Source organism: Meles meles, chromosome 4, assembly GCF_922984935.1.
Source record: "Meles meles chromosome 4, mMelMel3.1 paternal haplotype, whole genome shotgun sequence".
Lineage (NCBI taxonomy): Eukaryota > Metazoa > Chordata > Mammalia > Carnivora > Mustelidae > Meles > Meles meles.
Window position 1 is genome coordinate 7,996,427 of NC_060069.1, and position 19,669 is coordinate 8,016,095.

Below are 19,669 nucleotides of genomic sequence, written 5' to 3' on the forward strand. Positions count from 1 at the left end.
GCACCTTTCTTGAACTCAATGTCAATGCTACTTGCATGATATCCAAGAAAACCCAGCAAGAGAAATAAAATAATAAGGAGCAAGATTTGTTGGAGAGGATTGAGTTTTGCAGGACCACAGACTATTACCATAACAATGTGAGCCGCCCTACCCTCCCTTCCCACCAAGAACCAATTTCCATCCCTTTGGAGTAAAACCGCCCTTGTTAGGAATATGCAGTAAAAAAGATCTATAGCAAAAATTATTTCAATACTTTGCCATATGACACAGAGTAGAAGTAAATCTAAGGAGATGTTTTAAAGGCTGTAAGAACTCTATCACAATGAACAGCGTCATTATGCACTGAGGGCTCAATACTATCTGTGGATATAAAAATAGACTCTCGCTTTTGTAGCATTCACTTTCCTGGTTCATTTCTCCCTATTCCATATTCCTCTTAGGCCATTACTCTGTCTCCTCCTCCACCTCTTAAATGTGGGCATTCCTGCTTATCTTGGCCTCCCCCTCTTCTTTTCTTGCTCTAACCCCTTCCATTTTAGTTATCTCTGTATTAGTTAGGTCTCTAGATGTGGACACCTTCCTGAGCTTCTTGCCTCTGCTTGACAACTCCTCAGAGAAGTCCTGCTCAAACCTCAAATTAATGTGTCCAAAATAAATGATTAATACATATTTAAACCACTTCATGGAGTTCTCTATTCTGGTAATGAACTTTGTCTCTCAAAAAGCTTGGCTGAAACTCCCATCTAGTACATCTTATCAGGTAACAAATATCATTGTATTCTTCCTTTGCTATTGTAATGGCTTTCTAACTCTTCCTGCTATGTCCAACAGTAATTCTTCAATATGTCAGACCCTTGGCATCCTTGGCGATGGGACATGCATGGATCTTAGCAAAAAGCCAACTTGAGAGAGGAAGAAGCTGGGAAGAGTGGGATGGGTTAGGGCTGGGGAAACTAATCTGATTGGAAAGAGAGTTTGAGAAACTGTGCCATTCTGTCATGTCAAAACCACATAGATATTCTCAAGCACTCTGGGCACAATAGTAAGATTCAACACAACAGGGTAGATTCACCCCACTGGCTCATTCATAGCAGGGCCCAAGTCTTGGTAGCCAAATAAAAATAGTCTCCTACTGATCTTTTGTCTCCTATCCCTTAGCTTCTAAAACTTAAATTCAATCCCATACTATTGCACTTAAAATTCTTCAGTGGCTCTTTCCCCACCAGGCAATGACAAATGGTATGAGTCATGACCAGCTAGAAGCAGGGGGCTGGGAATGACAGCTGGCTCAGGAAGCCTATTTCAAGAACCACACCAGAGGGGATTACAGGCCAAGGGTCTCAGACAAAAACCTAAAACCAAGATCCCTTGGGGGTAATCCCTTCTTTTTAATTTAGCCACTGCAGAGATTATCCTGTATTCTCCATGCTCAGCCATAGGAACAATTCCCTGGGCAAGGCTATGATTTCATGATTCCATTCCTTCCTGGTCCCTCTACCTAGAATGCTGTTCTCCATTTTATCTGCTTATTTTAGCTTTGCTTATCCAAACTCTGCTCATTTTTCAGTGATTGGTTTAAAACATCATCTCTTTTGTGGACCTTGATCAAGACAGTTTCATGGAATAGGAAGAAGGAACACAGAAATAGGTAGACAGATGAGCTGATGCAAGGTCAGGCTACTGTCTGTTTTGTTCTCTGTTATTTCGCCAGGGTCTAGAACAGAGTCCAGCACATGGTGGGTAATCAGTAAATATTTGTTGAATACATGAGTTAGTAGAAGTATATAGAGAGGAACAAAATCAGGTTTTATGAGCGAAGTAACATTTGTATCAGTAATTACAGTTGACTGTATTATTAAAAATATTTATAGCCCCTTCTTGGAGGAGCAAAGGCATAGATGATTTGTGATGGGCATGTAGTGAACAAGAAGCCTTTGTTGCTTATGTTACTCAGATTTGGAAGTCTTTTGTTTTTGTAGCATAACCTAGTATATCCTGACTAATATAGAAATGGAGTGGAGTGTTCCTCTAAAAACAAAACAAAACAAAAACCCCTCAAATATACAGCACTGACTAGGGTGAGGCAGTGGTCCTCTATGGAAATTCTTAGTGAAGAATGGAAGAATGGCAATCCATTTTGCAGGAAAACATTTTTTTTAAAAAACTCACCTGTGACAATTCAGAATACATATAATACACTCGATAAGCTTGTTGCTTTAGGTGAAGAAGGTGAAAAAATGGGATGCCAATAGTATCCTTTGACTGCTGTTGGTTGCATCTGACAACAGTACCATTAAAAAAAAAAAAAGATGATTTGGGAAATGCATCCTTTATAAGCAGAAATAAAAGGGACTAACAGCCCAGAAATTCTAAGTCTTACAGGATTAAAAGAAGCAACTTCTTTACAACAAGTAAACTGTAACAGAAAAAACTGAGGAGACCTTTGAGTAGTGAAGATAATTAAGTCTTAGTCTCAGGGCAAGAACCAAATTAAAGGTGTGGCTTTATAACCTTTTTAAAAAAACAAAACACTGAATGGCTTAAGATGGCCCCCAACTGGACAAAATGGCCCAGGAAAAAGAGACTAAAGGTGTAGCTCTCCCCTAAGAAGTTCAAGATACTTAAGATTAAGTCTAGAAAGAGAAGAATTTCCCTCCCCGCCCAAATTTGATGAGATTTGTTCAGCTAATGAAACGTGAATGGGAGTGACACGTGTCAATTCAGGACCAAAGCTTTAGCAGTGACTGCTCTGTTAACAGGAAGCAATTCTCTTTTCCCTTCACCACAAAACTGACAGTGTTCCAGATGAAAGCTGTATGATTAGCCTAGGTCTCAGAGTAACTGTAAGTAAGCAAAACTACAGCTCATCCTTGTTGGCACTGTAGCATGAGGGAAAAATGAGCTTGTGATAGCAACATGGGGGGGTAGGGGGATAGGAGTCATCTGCTATTTTGTGGTAATTTGCTACCACAGCATAAATCAAGCACTCTGACAGATATGGGGACTTTTAAAAACATTTCTCAAAACTTCAAAGGAGCAGAGGACTATTTCATACTAAGAAAGGTGAAAATTTACTCACTAAATAAAGATAGTGAACAGTGGGAGAGAAAACTTTGGTGAATTTAAAACCTAGTTATTAAGGCTCTATAGGAGACTATGCTTTGTAAAAACTGATCCCCTTCTTTGATTTTGCATTCTTACACCCCACATTTTTCCAAAACAACAATCTGCATGACCGTCTTGCTTACGGTACCCAGCCCCATGCTCAAATTTTATTCACAATGGTACTACTCAAAAATACATTGTCACGTTCTCCAATTAATTCTAAATGAAAAATGATTTATTGTTTTTGATCATTAAGAATAAAAATCAAGTAGATTGGCATACTTAGGATTTCCTTCTTTCCAGTGAACCACCAAAAGCACTGTTTAATTGAAAGAGCAGCTCAGTCAACTCTGATAGATCATAATATATTTAGCACCAATGCCTTCAGAATGTGGTGTTGAACCCTTAGTTCAGATCCTCATAAAGAAGTGACTGCCTCTAAGGATACTCAGCACAAGCCAATGTTCCCCTTTGTTCACAAGAGCAAGGAAGATGACACGCACTACGGTCTCTGAATACTTGAGGCAGCCAGCACAGGGCATGGCATAGAGCATGTGATCAATACGTGCCAGGCTTCCTTCCATACCCCAGACTCCTCCTTGCCTCTTTACTGAAGATATCTGGGTGGTGAGATTTCCTGATATTTTAAGGTTTTAAAACAAAAATGGCAGATGATTTCTCCACAGCAAACTTTTAGAGAAGCTCAGTTTTCTAGAACTAGGGTGATCAAATGTCTTGTATAGGACTGGCTCCACTGTTTTAAAAGGCTTAATGAAAACGGAAGGAGAAGTTATCAGGAAAAGAACATAGTAACATCCAATAAAGATTTAACTGGCTCCTCTCTCTCCCCATTTTTGAGTGGTAATATTTAAGAAAATCCAACAAATGAAATGTCATATTCTTCTACCCTTGAGATACCTCCAGAATAAAAGGTCATTGTTCCTGAGTAAGAAAATGATGTCTCTATGGTTTAAGTTTTGCTTCTTGCCCTGATGTAAATAAAATCAGTGCCAACATATTAAAAGTCCTAAAGGCCTTCACCCTGGACACAAGCCCTTTGGCCCAGATGCTCTAACAAAAACCTGTTGCCAAAGGTCTTTCTCATATTCTCAAAATTGCAATCTTTAATGTTAGAGAAAAAAATAGTTTCTTCTTCACGTGGTAACAAGTTAAAAGTGGAGATCTCTGTTGCCATGGGAATGGAATTTTTCTTGCAGTACTGGCCTTCTGTTGGCAGAAAAAAACAGTACTATAATCAATAAGAAAGGAGTACTTCATTTTCCACACCCCTCTTGGAGATGGAATTTTAAGAAAAAACATAGAGAACTGTATTTGATAGGCCCTAAATATACGTGGGTAGAAATCTCCCTCATGAAAGACCAGCATGCCTAACAAAATGCCAATCTGTGCTTTCATCATGCTCTGCTGAAGAACTCAACTAAAACTTGGACTATACAGGCCAATCTTTGACTCCTATCAGTTCCCTGTCAATAAGCTTCTTTATTTTTAGATAAGGACTTATCTAAAAAGTCCTCCATATGTCTGAATTGCTTCTTAAGAACCAACCTGAGTTTAGAATTCCTTAGACTCTGAATTTTGGAATAAGGTTAGGGGACATAAATGAATCTCTCTTGAACACTGTGTCTCAAATTTGTGTCAAGTAATCTGCTACTATATGTCATGGTGTCACTTTATTTCATTATCATTTAAACTAAAATTCCCTGGCTTTTTTTTTTTTTTTTTTTTTTTATCATTTGGTCATCTTGAAATTCTAAAATTTTCTCTTCTACACAGAGGAACAGCTTGGTAGAGAAGATCATTTAAAGCTTTTCCTAAAATAATAGACGAATGGATGATATCTCCTCTTCTGCGTATACAGTAAACAGTCAGCATCCACTCCCTATAGAATTCTACTTTAAAAATATGATGATTTGAGCAGGGTCTATATTTATACATGTTTACCCCTGACAATAGAAAAGTAATCTTCCATGTGTAAGCAAATTGAATACAAAAAAACAAATGGATGCCTAATCACTAGATCAAATTAAATGCCTTGGTGTCATCACAGGTAGACCAACCTGGGAAAAGGGCTATGTGCACAGGTATGGGTAGCAAGAGCAAAGGGAACCAAACTCACTCTTCCTTCTGCAGATTGCAGTGCTAAACTGTATTTCCAAAGCTCCCCTAGAGTTAAGTTTGAGACCATGTGATTGAGTTCTAGTCAATGGCCTGGAAACATCCTCCACCTATCTCTATTCTGCATGACCTTATATTCCCTTTCTCACTTTCCTGAGGATTCCCATCCTCAGATCCTGAGAATCCAGTGGAGGGATGCTGAATCTGAGAAGATGGCAGACTTACATTATAGACCAATTCTAGGTCCCTAAATTACCATACAGAACAGGACCTCTCACCTCATGTCCTGCTAACCTACACTCAATCAGGACGTAAGTGAAAAATTTTTGTTATGTGAAACCACTAAGACTCTGACTTTTTGTTAAAAGAACTACCATTACCTACCCTGACTAAAACAGAATGCTAAATGGATCCTGAAATATGATTCCTTCTGTATGTTCACCCTACCTTAAAGAGCCAAACAATGTCTTGAACTAATCTCAGAAAATTTACATTAGGATTTTGAGGTGACTCTTGGTTACTGATCCTCTGAGTTTAAGGGCCAAGAACCAATATTCTGAACAGTTAGTGCAAACTTGCAATTGATGGCCAAAAACATAAATAAAAATTACCACGCCCCACACACTTCCCCAAACACTCCATGTCTATGAAAAAAGAGAAGTAAAATAAATGGTCTCTAAAAGCTGGAACTCATAAATGTCATTTCAGGGTAGAGGGCAAGGACAAAGCAAGGAGAAAACATCTAATCTTCTTCAGATTATTTACTCATCACTTAGATGAGGAGATTATCCTCCTACTATACCACTTTTCATTTTGCAAATGTGTAGTATGCAGACTTTCCTGGCTCGATGAGAAAGGTTTCCAAGAAAATTAAATGTCAAGACTGCTTGGCTTATTGGTTTTGTCTATATAAATTCCCTTTTTAATTCAGCTCTGAATAATAACATTCCTCAGTGTCAATTTGACAAACTAGCTTCAATCTTAATGGGGTGTGAGAATTGAGAAAGGAGGTGAAGACTAGCTGTGGTTCTCATTTTAGCATATTAAGACAGCTTTTAATAGCTCTGAGGAAGAAGTGGCACATGAGCCATCAGGATTTTTAAAAATTATTTGTTTCTTTTTCTTTTTCCAGAGTTTGTTGCCCGGATTTATGTAAAGCTTAATGTAAGTTAGAACACTCTCCTGAATGCGGATAGGAAATTGCTGGGAGAACCATGCTGTCTGTCCTGTTGCACCCTCAAGACCACTACTTCTGTTAATGAGTTGGTGACAGCCCTGGGAAATACAGGCCCAAAGTTCTTCTCCCTACCTCTCAACCCTACAGTAGTTCTTGTGACACCATTCTATTACAGAATTTCCAACACTGAACACTGAAGGTGGGTAGTGGTTGGAGATGGTGAAGATTAGGTTTGGTGTGGATCCAATATTTAGTAAAAAAAAAAAAAAAAAAAAAAGATTTTTTGACACCCTCCCTTTCACTTTACATATATGTGTGTGTGTATAAATTATATATATACACACACATACATATATATGTATATATCAGACGTTAAGAGAATAGCCCATGTGCATTATATTAGCCCAGGTTCTCAGAGCTAAAACTTTAGTCTATGTAATTTGCATATGCAGGGCACACAGAAACATGTGATCTCAAAATTCCTTCCCATTAGAATAAAAAAGCATTTTTATTGTGAAACACTTGAATAAAACAGAGTGCAATTCCTTCACATTACAATGTGAGAAGACAGGCCAGAAAGGTTAACTGACTTGCCTAAAGTCTAATTCTCTGATATGACCAAGTGGTTCAATATGACAGAACACGAACACTTACACACACAGGAGAAATTATACTCTAATTTGCATGTTAAACCCTCAGATGTCTGGAAGGAATATGATAGTTAAAATATCACATCCTCTAAGTTTGCATCATCCAGCAAAATTATTTTTTAAGACTTGCCAACCTTGTTGCCAAGGTTTTATCAAAAGAAAACTTGGATTGGGAAGACTTACTTCCTTACATGTTCTTTCCAGGGATAACTGCACAAATCAATGGAGGACATGTTTTCCACAGATTTGTCACAATATGCTCTCAACTGATATTTCTGTTTCTATTCACAAATAGGAAAGACTAAGTTTTAAACTGGGTTTTGGTTTTTAAGCCTTTTCAGAGTATTAAAAATTGACCCCAGCACAGTGGTTGATGCTCTGCCTTTGAAAATCATTCTACGTGAAATGGCTTTACAGACATGGTTCAGACTTAGGGCAGTCAGGAATTAATTACAAGCTGTATTTACAGTAGGAACAGAACAGTAGGATCAATTCAAATGGTTTGGGGGAAGTTGAACAATTCCTACCTCCAGTGTTTTGAAAATAAGAGTCAGGAATGTGCTATAAATGGGTCACAAATGGTCGCCAACATTGTGAAGGAACCCTGAATAGTTCCTCATGAAGTGAACAGTGTGGGCTCTGGTGAAAATAACCAAAATGAAAGCAAAAAAATGGGTTCTTATTCTTGATCCTTCAAGCTGAAAAGGATGTCAACCCTATTCTCAAATCTGTATCCTCTGACAGGCTGAAAAGGTCCTCAATTCATTTGCCAAACATAGTGGAGGCAGCTAATTATTATTGGGGGCAAAGTTTTTTATAGCTGGAGGAAACAACAAATACTGAGTTGTGCCTCCCAGTGCCATGGCCAGGAGTTAGCCTGTAGGATCTTTGCTACAAATGAAAAGGGGAACATAAACATGGGCAGAATGTCAAGGAAGAGCTTCCCAATTCTTCCTTCTACCTGCTGCACTTCAGGCTCAGGGGGCCACAGGGAACTGGGATTAGGCCACTGCATAGATAGATAGTGCCTAAGCATCGAACACAAGAAGCTTGCCTGGTCCTGGACATGAAGTGGTAAATACGAACACCTTCGGAGATAGGCACAGTGCAGGTAGGGTGAAGGGCAAAGAAAAGTTTAAGAGTTCAGTAGAAAGCACTGATATATCAGTTCAATGGGGGGAAACAACCACTTGTGGCTTTGAACCGCCCCTCCAATCAGAAAGTCACTTTCCCAACCAAAAGTGCCTTAAAATATCCCTTCTTATTTATTCTATAGTCAGAGCAAAGAGGTCACTGCATTGAAAGAGGACACAGATTAAGAATAGACAAAGCCAGGGGCACCTGGGTGGCTCAGTGGGTTAAGCCACTGCCTTCGGCTCAGGTCATGATCTCAGGGTCCTGGGATCAAGTCCCGCATTGGGCTCTCTGCTCAGCAGGGAGCCTGCTTCCCTCTCTCTCTCTCTCTCTCTCTGCACCTGCCTCTCTGCCTACTTGTGATCTCTCTCTGTCAAATAAATAAATAAAATCTTAAAAAAAAAAAAAAAAAGAATAGACAAAGCCAGAACAACAAAGCCAAGCCAAACCTGGGTTAAGTGGCAGAGAAGGCAGCTGTAATTCTGGAGAACTTGTGGCAGGAAGCAAACTTTTATTTATTTAGCAAATTTAGCAAAAATTTATTTCATAATAAAAATTATGAATATTTTATTCATAAAATATGAATAAAACTCATATTTTAAAAGACCTTTCCGGAGGTATGTAATCAGAAACCAGGATAAACTCTAGACAAGAAACAAAAACCTTATTGGTTTACATACCATTACACAATCAAGAATATCATGGAAAAGGACCAGCGGGGTGGGGAGGAGGGTGGGGGGAATCAGTTTTCCACTTAATAGCCATGTACAAATTAGTGATACATGTTCATGGTTTGATTACTTTATTACAGAATGTAAAAGCGGGCTTTCAAAGTTTAATCCACAGAGAATGCAGGGAAAACTGTAATTTTAAAATTTTTTAATTAAAAGGTTATCCATAACTAATTAGGCTATCCTTTTGAGCCCTCATTTGCTGTTAAAGAGAAAATGTTACATTATTTGCTTTTAACCAATCTCCATTTAACCAACGGCTGAATTAATCAGCACCCTGTATTCCTTCTCCACATCATACTGCTTGTTTCCTGTGGTGTACTGAGAACTCACAGGTAACAGGTTTCCTTCTGCTGTCAAGGGTCAGTTGCGTCCCTAAATCTGTTTATGACCATCTTGTTATTTTAGCTATATAATTAAACATACTGCAAAATAGGAAAAAAATGTGAAGACAATGGGCTGTCCGAATGAAAGCTAAATTGAATACTTTGAATAGACTTAATTAAGGTGGGTTTCCTTTAACAATGCTTTCAATCAGGTATCAAGACAACTGTAAACAAATTTTAACTATAAAAAAAACTAAGATTCTATACGCAAATTTCTTTGCAAGTAGCTTAAAGAGTTATCAACTTAGTAAAGAAAATACAATTAGAAATTGTAGATGAAAGGGCACCTGAGTGGGCTCACTTAGTTAAGCATCTGCCTTCAGCTCAGGTCATGATCCTGGGGGTCCTAGGATCGAGCCCCACATTGGGCACCCTACTCAGTGGGGTGGCTGCTTCTCCCTCTGCCTCTACTGCTCCCACTGATAGTTTTCTCTCTCTTGCTCACTCTCTCTCTCAAATAAATAAATAAAATCCTAAAAAAAAAAAAAGTATAGAAGAAGAAGAAATTATAGGTATAATTTATGCTAGAAAGAAGAACTCTAAATGGAAGACCAAAATGTGAAGAAAAGGTCTTGGCCCCACATTACAAGACTGCTGTATGAATATACATTTACATTAAATTAAAATAAAATGTTTAAGATATATATAAATATAATTATTGATGATTCTCTTTTAACCACTTTTTTAAAAATTAGTTCTGATCACATCTGATGTAATGCCTTTTACTGTGACTAAACTTCCCATCCAGTTTACACTTTAGTTCAATACAGTAATTTAAATAGCTCCTTTGGAGAATATTCAAACTCCCTGACAGCTTCCCCTCTTACTAGAATGGTACCCAGCCCTCCCCAGTGTCCGATGGGTATTGAGAGTAATCATCAGGCATTGTGCCAATATGCATTGCCTGGTACCCAAAGATCTGCAGTTATGCTTCTAATTCCCCTGTTACCATGTGTCTTTCTGGCCTCTGATGCTAAAGTACCAGGCTGGTCCCTTCTTTTACTTCCAGCAATGCTCCCAGGTAGGTCTTGCCAATGCCCCTTTGTTGTTTAGCTTTCTCTCAGCTCTGACTGGCTGCAGACCCCAGAGTGTGTTACTGTACCATTCAGCCCCTTGCCCAATGGTCCACCCCAACATCTGCTGTGATGTTTCTGCTTTTCATCTCAGCAACCTTGCTGTGTGATAATTGAGCTGCTCCATATTGATTTGCAGAGAGCAGTGTTCCTTCCCACTCCCCAGTCCCAATAAGAGCACAAAGACAGAACCCTGAGTCTGCATCACGTCTCTGAAGTCTTCAGTCTCCCAACACCAAAGTGTAGAGCAACCGTAGAGCTGCCCCTCTTGCACACATTTCTGTCTCCCTCCCTCTTTTTATTTTACTTTCTCCCATCTTTACCTTAGCCAGGACAGAGGCATTTATTTTGTTTTTCATATCACCTTTTCCTTCTTCCTAATTCCAGTCTCCATACTATAGAAGAACCTCACGAGCTGGGCCTTCTAGGTTCTTCTCTATACCTATGGAGCAGATAAAATAATTTAACGAGCCTCCTCACTCCTTACTGCTTGCTTTCATACCCACTGTCTTACTAGTCTCCTATGCTGAAGCCACAAGCCCACTATGCCTTAAGATTGATGGGCTACAATGAGACAAGAGTTAAAGGGGAGAAGGGGAATATGTATTAGTATAGCATCTGTGGAAAGATGTATTTGTTTTTATGTATATATTTACTTACTTATTCATTCCAGAGTGAGGGTTCCAACATTCCCAACTAACATTTTTGTTGTTATTAGAAAGGCTTCTCTACTTCTAGCTAAAGATAAACATCTACTATTTCTATAAAGATGTCTGGACTAGACAGTACAGTGAAGATGCTCGTTCAAGAAAGGACAACACTCAGGTGCACCTCTCAAAGAAACACCATCTTATCAAGACATATTTCATCTGGATGCTATTATACAAGGAGTACTATGCCTGGATTTCAGGAGACTTCATTGAAATGACAGCTGTATTCAGCATACCTCTAGCTGGGCCCTATGCACCTGGGATAAGAGAAAAATGGTTTTCTGGCTGAAGCAGAAATAAATGCTTAAGGCAGTGTTTAAGACTTACAAGACTATTATATCATGGAAAGAAAATGCCTTACCATGAACCTTCAGACCAGCAGACATAAAAACTGCAACATGAGGGATGCCTATGCCTGGATGGCTCAATTGGTTTAACATCTGACTGTTGATTTCATGATCTCAGGGTTGTGAGATGAAGCCCCCACACTGGGTTCCATGCTCAGTAGAGAGTCTGTTTGAGATTCTCTCTCTCCCTCTCCTCCTGCTCACCCACACCCTCTCTCTCTAAAATAAACCAACCAATCTTCTAAAACAAAAACAAAAGCAAAAACAAAAAACAAACCTGCAACATGACAATAGTTTGTCACTACCTAATGACCTTGGTATTCCTAGGATTCCCTTCTGATGATTTGCTAATCCATAGATATGGCCACAAATAAATCCACACTGGAATCTCAGGCTGTTCTCCCTAAAGGGTGATCCCCAGAAGGTCTTTTTGAAGAGCCAGGGACATCTAAGATCAAAGAACTCTCCAGGGAGACTCAAACCTGTGAATTTTCCTGGTGAAATGCTAATTTTAAACATTTATATTCTGCTTAGGAGGCCGGTCCTGAAGAGAAAAGTTTATCTTCCCTGCCCTCAATGCTGTCTAGTTAACTGATCTACAGTGGGAAGGAAGGATTCTGCTTCCATTAAAGTTGGAATAAAAAGTTGGTAGTCAAGTGCATGCAGAAACTATTGGACCTTGACATCTTTGACATATAAATGGCAGCCTGGCAGCATACCAAGGTTGGGTTGCGTAGATAGTATGGGATCTACTAGGTGGAGTACTAGGCAAAGATTCGGGGTTCAAAGACAAAAGGCTATTGCTACAGGTTTGTTGTGGCTTACAATAACTTTGACTCAATGCTTTGGGTAAAAAGATTTCTGAATATTTAGATTCTGCTTCAATATTAACCAGCTTCTTATTTTCAAGGTTCAAAGCATAAAAGATGAAGTTTAATATTGGTCATTGCCAAACTACTTGATAAGAGAACTTCCCAAGAGTGGACTCAGAACTACTTTTATGTTGGTTAGCTGATTAAATCTCTATTCCGATGATCAAAGTCCAAGATTAATATGGTAATAACGAATAATTGCCCCTCCTGTTGGACTTAAGTTTGTGCTTCTAGATTCGGTCTGCTCAAAGTTTAATTTTCTTTTAGCAAAATTATTCCTTGAAAACCTTTTATACATTCCACTTAAATGTTCCTAAAAATGTTTCTCTTTTTGCAGTGGGATCTTTCATAAGAAGATAATCTCTGAGTCTAAGCTGTGGGAAGGGCAACTTTAAATGATGAAGTGACCCTAAGTATTTGGTATATAGAAAGAAAGCAGATTTTGCCCTCAAAAAGCACAGACCTAAGGAAGGAAGCTGTCAACTAGAGTGAAATTACACACATACACACACAGTTTCCAAGGTCAGAGCAATCATAAGGAACAATGTAGTCCCTGAGTGTTTTTCTCTTTTCTTTTGATTAAGAAAAATAAAGAAATCTGGAATGACAGGACATAGGTAAGGCCACTCAGGCTCTTCTTTTCTGGGAAAAGACAACTGATCACAAATGAGACTCCTCTCTACCTTTACTGACACTTGGCACCAACAACTTCCTATGGTTTTCTAGCTTTCTGTGTCAATAACTAAAGTTAACTTTCAAGCATACCCTTATTACAGATTGTTTTTATCTGAAAACTATTGGGAAAAGGTCACTAATTCTCTGAATAAAGAATAAATGGAATGCTTTTTGGAGTTTGTATATATGTGTTTCCCAAAAGAAATGCCCAATATATCTACCATACAACATCCTTTACTTCACCCAGGATGTTCATAGCATAGTCATAATGAAAGTACTTTTATGAATTGTGTATCATTTTTGCACAAAGGACATGCTAATCCTCTTTGCATCATTCCAATTTCAGTATATGTGCTGAAGTGAGCACCATAATGAAAGTAATTTTAAAAAAATCTATTTTAGGTCTTCATTTTATTTCCTTTGTTAGCCAAATGATTCTCTCTGGAAGTGCCTACTGTGTCCTGATTGCCTAATTCTACCAGATCCTCATTTGTTAACGTTGTTCATGTGACACAAGCAATTCTCTAACGTCACTTTCAATAACTTCATGAATTCTAGCCTTGTGAAATCTACATCTTTAATAATTTATGTGATGAGAAGAAGAAAGTTGATGTTTAAAAGCAGGACTCTGGAACCAGATTGCCCAGGGTCCAATTTTAGTTCTACCATCCCTCGGCAACATGTCCTTGGGAAGATGACTGAACTGTCTGAGCCTCAGTTTCCTTATCTGTAAAATGGAAAAAAACAGTAATAATTTTATCTCTCATGGTTGTTGGGAGGCTTAAATGCAAAATACTTAGAGCAGCACCTGATACATAATAAGCACTATGTAGATCTTAACTATCATTATCATCATCATCGTCATCATCATCAAAGTCTATAGAGAATCTTTAGCAGCAAGATAGCAGGTATGCCTAAATCATGGGAACTTTTTTTGTTTGTTTCAGTATTTAAATTTATTTTTTCAGCGTAACAGTATTCATTGTTTTTGCACAACACCCAGTGCTCCATGCAATACGGGCCTTCCCTATTACCCACCACCTGTTCCCCCAACCTCCCACCCCCGACCCTTCAAAACCCTCAGGTTGTTTTTCAGAGTCCATAGTCTCTTATGGTTCACCTCCCCTTCCAATTTTTTTTTTTTTATAAACATATAATGTATTTTTATCCCCAGGGGTACAGGTCTGTGAATCGCCAGGTTTACACACTTCACAGCACTCACGATAGCACATACCCTCCCCAATGTCCATAACCCCCTCCCCCTCTCCCAACCCCACCTCCCCCCAGCAACCCCCAGTTTGTTTTGTGAGATTAAGAGTCATTTATGGTTTGTCTCCCTCCCAATCCCATCTTGTTTCATTTATTCTTCTTCTATCCCCCTAACCCCCATGTTGCATCTCCATGTCCTCATAACAGGGAGATCATATGATAATTGTCTTTCTCCGATTGACTTATTTCACTAAGCACGATACCCTCTAGTTCCATCCACGTCGTCGCAAATGGCAAGATTTCATTTCTTTTGATGGCTGCATAGTATTCCATTGTGTATATATACTACATCTTCTTTATCCATTCATCTGTTGATGGACATCTAGGTTCTTTCCATAGTTTGGCTACTGTAGACATTGCTGCTATAAACATTCGGGTACACGTGCCCCTTCGGATCACTGTGTTTGTATCTTTAGGGTAAATACCCAGTAGTGCAATTGCTGGGTCATAGGGTAGTTCTATTTTCAACATTTTGAGGAACCTCCATGCTGTTTTCCAGAGTGGTTGCACCAGCTTGCATTCCCACCAACAGTGTAGGAGGGTTCCCCTTTCTCCGCATCCTCGCCAGCATCTGTCATTTCCTGACTTGTTAATTTTAGCCATTCTGACTGGTGTGAGGTGATATCTCATTGTGGTTTTGATTTGTATTTCCCTGATGCCGAGTGACGTGGAGCACTTTTTCATGTGTCCGTTGGCCATCTGGATGTCTTCTTTGCAGAAATGTCTGTTCATGTCCTCTGCCTAAGTCATGGGAACTTTTGACACCAAAGTGGTAAATGAGACATTAAAGTAAGTAAATGAGGAAAGTAATGGTTTTCTGTCAGGAAACTGTTATAATCTAGCCATTTGTATTTCTTTACACTATTCTCTAAATCTCAAGTCCTCATTAACAGGATAACCAGTGATTTATGCTTGGCTCATTTAAGAGTTAGGCTTTTTCAGAAAAAGTGTAAGTCAATTGAGTCCCATCCTAACTGTAACTAAATGGGCATCTATTTAACTAAATTTTATGCTCTTTTTCTTCATGTCCTCTTGTAGTACTTCTCAATCTTTTCCCAGAACACCTAACAGAAGAGGAGACTGAACTAATATATACCACCCCATCACCTCCCCAATCTCACATTCTAGAGTCTTGAGCATAGTAGAAAGTGGCCTGATCAGCAAATTTCCTTGAAGTCTCCTGTTTAATCTTTAAAAAGTATTTTGCTTTATATCCCACAATATGTATATATCGCTTTAATACAAAGAAAATTTTTAAATTTATCATCAATAAAACTTGAGTATATTATTTTGCCTGCAAAATCCTCAAGTAAAACTGTCTTGGAAAGCATATTACATTTATCTGTTTATCCTATAGCTTTGCTAACTTCTTTCATGTATCTAGCAAGTGTGGACAAATGTGAGTAGTGAAGATACAGATTAATGGAAAGCCAGCTACCACCATCACTATCTATCTGATGGTGAGTTATCTGGATGTCAGGGGAAAGCTTGAATCAATGACCTCAGGCTTACAAATGACTAAGCGAAATAATGAAAAAGAATCTCTCTTTTGCTAATAACACCCACTGCTTTCAGTTGCCTCATCTTCCATCACTTACCTAAATGATAGGAACACAGGGCAGAGTGACATGCGGTTTAACAAGTGAACAAATCAGTATGAAGATTCACCATACCCAAAAGGTATGCACAGATAATGAATTTGTCCAAAAACAAAATCCCCACGTTTCTGCACAAATAACTATATTTTAGAGCATGTCTACTATTGGAAATATGTATTAATGAATAGATGTGTCTATTACGTTTTAGGGAGAGCTAAAAAAAACCAAACACACACAAAAACAAAAAAAAACACAAAACAAACAAACAAAAAAACCAAACACAAAAAACAAAAAAACAGACCTTGATCTTTTAAAAATTCTGATTTTAATATTTTGATCATTTCTTTATTGAGGAAGTAAAATGATATTTAGCTGCATGCACACCAATACTAAATTAATTGTTTTGATGACAATTTAGAATGTTAATGTGTATCTGAATATTGTATACATTTTAAACTAAGTATGTTTACAATTAAAATTTTGGTACTACATTTTGACTAGTTTTGGTTTAACTACACTTTAAATTATCTGCAATCTTTCCTCTCCCCATTTATACCTTAGTTAATTGAGAGCTAGGTGATCCTGGAATCTACAGCAGCATCTCAAAATCTTTCAATTTGTTTTTTTTTTTTTTTTTTTTTTTTAACTAAGCAGAAATGGAATGGCAGTCTAAAGCATTTGGGTAGCCTTGCCTTTTATACAACATAGTTCTGTGTATGCATAGGTGGGCAGTGTGAATATTAGTTTTTCCATCATAGTCATAAATGGAGCCAAATGCTTAATTTGGAATTCTTAAAGATACCTCCCAAGAAGCACACACTACTATTCTCTATAAGTAGAGAGAAATAACATCATCTCTTTTCATGAAACTTTAAGGAAAATGTTATTTTAATCATAAGTATGAATGCTATTATATATGTTATCCCTCTCTCCATGTGTCTCTACTATTAACCTCAGAGGAGTACTGAAATAATGAAACATTGTTAATCAGCCCAAGAAAACAGAAATGTTAGTATCTGACCCAGCCCTTGTTTCTACTACACCTGCACTAAGATGGCCTGTGGTTATTCAATCAGCTAATCATGTCTTTTGTTCAAATCACTGTGTTTTTACTTACTGGGGCTAATCTACATAGCCATCTGGTTTTAAGTAGATAATCATCTTTTCCAAGTCCCAGGAGCCTAAAAGGCTTAGGGGAAACTGAACTAGATACATCCTTGCCAGATAGAACTACTACTGAAACCAAGACAGAAGGAAACTGAAAGATAATTTTCAACTGGAATACAGATTTTGCCCTGTGCTACAATGAAGCTGGAGTTTAAATAGGAAATGATGGTTCCAATACTCTTCAGTGTGACTTAGTCTAGAATCTGCTTCTACTTTCCTTGGCAGCCTTGTCTCCTACCAGTTCAACTGAGCTAGCATCTCCAGGGGTGAGAGTCACAAAGTTGTAGTTCTGCAAGCTCTCTCTCAGGTGATTCTAACATATATTCTAAACACTGAGATAAAATAGTCAGCAGTACATAGTCTCTTGCCTGCTAGATAATATTTTAGGATTTAGTTTATAATCACTTTTTCTGGGGCTAAAAGAAGTATAAGCTTACTGCAGAAAACTTGAAAAATACAAAGTCTAAAGATAAGCCCAGAACCCTATCATCTGATGATAACCACAGTTAATATTCTCTATATACCAGCAAATACTTCTTTTCCAAAGAGTAAGATTATATATACAAGAAAGTTAAAAGACTTTTTTTTCACTTACCAAGACATCATGAAATTTTTAATGGGACGTCTTTTTTTTTTTTTTTTTAAAGATTTATTTATTTATTTATTTGACAGACAGAGATCACAAGTAGGCAGAGAGATAGGCAGAGAGAGAGGAGGAGGAAGCAGGCTCCCTGACAAGCAGAGAGCCCGACGCGGGGCTCGATCCCAGGACCCTGAGACCATGACCTGAGCTGAAGACAGAGGCTTTAACCCACTGAGCCACCCAGGTGCCCCATGGAACGTCTTTTTGTAAATTTGTAAACTCTCTTTATAGTTAATGATTTTAAAATGCTCTTCTCAGTTACTTCGAATCATCCAATGTGTACTGCATCTAAGAGTGCCCAGACCTAATCTATCTTTGGTATTTATTCTCTCAGGAGGATCCCAAGGGCTGTGTCTTAGGCTCCAAATGATCAAAGAAGCTCTCACAAAGTCCCTTCATGTCCATGGAAGGGTGATGTAAAGTTTGTCCTTAACCCATCCCTTTAGGTCACTCTGCTTCACTGCTTTTGACCCTTCTAAGAGTGAATTGAAAATATGCTATGTAAACAGAGGTTGCTCTTTATCATAAGTCTGCAGTCTTCACAGGTATTTAGGTAAGAACATAGAAAAATGGCTTTTAAAAGAAAAAAGTGAGTTTCATGAAATTTATTTTTAATAAGCACCTTATATCTCTCACATCTATGGCAGTAATATTTTTATATTTTGTTATTTTATTAATATAAATGCATAAAAAGTATTTTCCCACAGGATATTGTGCATTCCCCATTTATATTGCTCTGTACTTTTTTTCAATATGGTGCCCTGGCTAAATACATTAACCATCTCCCAAGTAGGCTTTAAAATACAGATGGTCCCTGACTTAGGAGGGTTAAACTCAAGATTTTTCTATTTTATAATGGCAAGAAAGTGATACACATTAAGTAGAAATCACATTTCAAATTTTGAATTTTGATCTTTTCCCAGACTCACAGTATGGTATTCTGTACTTTTGTGATGTTGGACAGTGAGCTGCAGTTTCCAGGCAGCCATGCAATCACTGTGATAAACAATCAATGCACTTAAAACCATTCTGTATCCATACAACCACTCTGTTTTTCACCTTCAGTACAGTATTCAATTAATTACAAGAGATATTCAATACTTTATTATGAAATAGACTTTATCATTGATAATTTTGCCCACCTATAGGCTATGTGCTTTGAGCATGTTTAAGGTGGGGTAGGCTAAGCTATGATGATTGGTAGCTTAGGTGTATTAAATGCATTTTCAACTGACCATATTTTAAACTTATTATAGGCTTATCAGGACCTAAACCTTCTGTGTAGATCTGCATATTTATTCATGCTATTTTTCACAGAAATCATACTTAGATTGTGAACAATTAAAAGTTAACAAAAGAAATGACTCTCACAAGAACCCTTTAAAATATCCAGGGTTGTCACACTTAGCTGCAAAACCTTGTCACATTTCTAACTATATCAGCGATGCCAAGCACAGTGCTTGATACAAAGCAGTCATTAACACCCGAAGAATATCAGGTTAAAGGTCTGGACTTTATCATGTAGCCAGTAAGTTGGCAGAGTAAGGATGCTCCCAAACCCAGGAATTTCACAAGTTCAGTGTCTCTTTAATTATATCACACTGCCTCCTGCTGGCATCTCATGCTCCAACACAAAGCTCTTCATTCTCACAGGTTACTGTGTCTTCACTCAGGGACCTGCCAGTTGTTCAAGGTATCAGGCTTTCCATAAATGGCTCATGAGACTGGCTGGGTTAAGAGTTCTGTTGAATCACTGGTGTATTCCATTACCTGGAGAACTAGGCTTTAAAGGAGCCAGGAAACTCTTCTTGGTGTTGGGTCAAATCAGGGAGAAATACTGGCTCCCATAGCCCTTGCTATGACTTGACACTTGGTCTTGTCTGCTGAGATTAATAAAATTATTCTTGCCACATACTAGAAAAAGGCACTAAATATATTTCATGCAAAGGTAGGCACATATAGATAGCTTTGATGGCTGTTCTATAAATTAATGTGA

The 19,669-nt window shown here is 38.1% G+C and overlaps 1 protein-coding gene and 1 non-coding gene across 7 annotated transcripts in view; both read right to left on the bottom strand.

Annotated features, from left to right (window-relative positions):
• The window catches only part of TMEM108 (transmembrane protein 108), a 371,538-nt gene that overhangs the window by 191,349 nt on the left and 160,520 nt on the right, over positions 1–19,669 (bottom strand). The gene's annotated exons all lie outside the window — the stretch shown is intronic.
• LOC123941082 lies at positions 13,260–13,363 on the bottom strand. The gene has a single exon (XR_006818175.1). It is a non-coding gene; the product is annotated as a U6 spliceosomal RNA (small nuclear RNA).